The following is a 2696-nucleotide window of genomic DNA, read 5'->3' as shown; positions in this document are numbered from 1 at the left end:
CGCCTGGGTGGCTCAGTTGGTTAAGCGACTGCCTTCGGCTCAGGTCATGATCCTGGAGTCCCGGGATCGAGTCCCGCATCGGGCTCCCTGCTCGGCAAGGAGTCTGCTTCTCCCTCTGACCCTCCTCCTTCTCATGCTGTCTCTCATTCTCTCTCTCTCAAATAAATAAATAAAATCTTTTAAATAAATAAATAAATAAATAATCTTAAAAAAAAAAAGTCTGAAAAGGGCAGAGGGGAAGGAACACCTGAGAAGTGAAATTTCGTGCTAAGTTCACTGCAGAGAAACAGAAGGTACTTCCTCCCACTACAAGCCAGGGTTCTGTGGCCGATTTCTCTCTCTCTCTCGCTCTCTCTCTGCCCCTGTCCCCCCTCTGCTCCCAAACTCCTGCTCATCCCTGCAGGACGCAGGTAATTAACAAGCACCCTGAGATGCAGGGCCTTGTCATCAGGCCTCAATGTCTTCCCGATTGTCTAAGACAACATGAATTTGGGGTTTTCTAAACCAGTTGCACACATGGACCCCCAAAAAGAAAACTTACAACTACTATTGATGGCCTTTTCTCAGTGAAACGTGTTTTCTTCCATCTCACGCTGCTATTTAAATAGCCAGTTCCACTGGAAATGGTCCCTCGGGAGAGACTGCCACGCTGTCCAGGGTGTGGAGAGAAGGCAGTTGGTCTCCAAGGGCGCAAATACCAGTGCCCAGAGTCAGAGCTGCCTCAGGAGTGGCTGCCTCCCTCCTGCACAAAGCCAGCCCCAGGTGGATACAGCCTAGATGAAAGAAAACAGGTGAGGAAGAGCAGGTTGGCAGCAGAAAGCACCTGAGCCCAATCTTTAGACCAAATAGGAAGTTAAAATAATAGCATGTCAGAGACGAAAGGAAGAACCTTCTGGCGTCAGACCCCAATTCCCTAATATGAGCTTTCATTTTTTTTTTTCCTACAAAAGATGCTCTCAGCTATGGGGACACGTTGGAATCACCCAAGGAGCTTTAAGGAAAAAACCTGATGTCTGCTCCCATGCCAAACCAATTAAATAAGAATATCTGAGGGAAAGGGGCAAGCTCTGGGGGAGGGGGTGCAAACAACTCCCCCAGAAGAGGCTAATGTGACAGGAGGGTCCACTCTCCCTCGACTCCATCATCCCCACCTTGATCAAGCATTTGGCATTCGACACACCTCCGAAGACGAAGAATTCACTGACCTTCCACGGAATTCCATTCCACGTTGAGACCATTCTGAGGTTTAAAGGTTTTCCTTATGTGGAGGCTCCACCCACCTTGCTTTAACGGCCACCAATTTGTTCTTGCTCCGCCCGCAAGGGGCACGGAAATCCACATAACATACACATCGAATCTGGGAAGGGTACAAACCCAGAGGAATTTCTTTGATAGCACAACTGGCAAGCTGACGGCAAATTTGAGGGCAAATTGAAGAGAATGAAATCCAACAGGTATCAGCATCCTCTCTTTTATTATACTTAGTGCTAAGAAACACAGGCAAGGGCAGAGGATGGGGGAGAGAGGGCTTTAACAGCAGGAGTGCTGTGAGGGACCTCCAGCACGGGGATGGAAGGTTGGGGGGTGGTACCTCGAGCTGAGTCACCTGGGTGATGTAGCTGCCCATACAGCTCATGCTCTCCCAGGCTGCATTCGCAGACGAGTGAGCCCCAGAAAGGGGCGGGGGGCGGGCACTCAGGAAACACACCAGCAGCTGAGGACTAAAGGGACCCCCCCCCCTTCAAAAGAGATCTAGAAAACCAGAGAATGTGAACCCCATGGTGATAGATTTTTAAATGTCTTCAATAAAGGACTGTTGGCAGGAAAGCTGCTGAAAAAGACAACATTAAAATGGCAAGAGGAAACTCACATTTGAGTTGAGGCTCTGGGCCAGGTGCTCCAAATCCATCCCTTCCCGGAAGGATCAAGACAGCCTCTGAGGTTACCTGATGATCTAAAGGGAAGGTGTTTCCCTGGTTTCAAGGACTAAAACCAGGCAGGGGGAGTAGACTTGAAGCTTAAAGGAGACAGGTACCTTCAACTCCTTTTTCTTTTCGTTTTGGGTCTCCTCGGGAGAGGACTCAAGTAATCATACTCCTCAGTTGGTGGGACTCAGTCTACTGGTCTGGAAAGACTCCTCGCTTACTTATTTGCTCATTAACTCCTTTATTGGTTTATTCGCATGTGTATATATATATATATAAACTTTTTTAAGATTTTATTTATTTTTCGACAGAGAGAGACACAGCGAGAGAGGGAACACAAGCAGGGGGAGCGGGAGAGGGAGAAGCAGGCTTCCCACCGAGCAGGGAGCCCGATGCCGGCGGGGTTTGATCCCAGGACCCTGGGATCATGACCTGAGACGAAGGCAGACGCTTAACGACTGAGCCACCTAGGCGCCCACATGTATATATATATTTTTTTTTTTTTCTTCAGTGTGATACTATTTTTTTAATTTATTTTTTTATTATGTTAGTCACCATACAATACATCATTAGCTTTTGATGTAGTGATCCATGAGCCATTGTTTTCGTAAAACACCCAGTGCTCCATGCAGTATGTGCCCTCTTTAATACCCATCACCAGGCTAACCCATCCCTGCACCCCCTCCCCTCTAGAACCCTCAGTTTGTTTCTCAGAGTCCATAGTCTCTCATGGTTCATCTCCCCCTCCGATTTCCCCCCTTCATTCTTTCC

This window comes from Neomonachus schauinslandi, chromosome 7 (genome assembly GCF_002201575.2).
Source record: "Neomonachus schauinslandi chromosome 7, ASM220157v2, whole genome shotgun sequence".
NCBI lineage: Eukaryota > Metazoa > Chordata > Mammalia > Carnivora > Phocidae > Neomonachus > Neomonachus schauinslandi.
Note: the sequence above shows the minus strand (reverse complement) of the source record.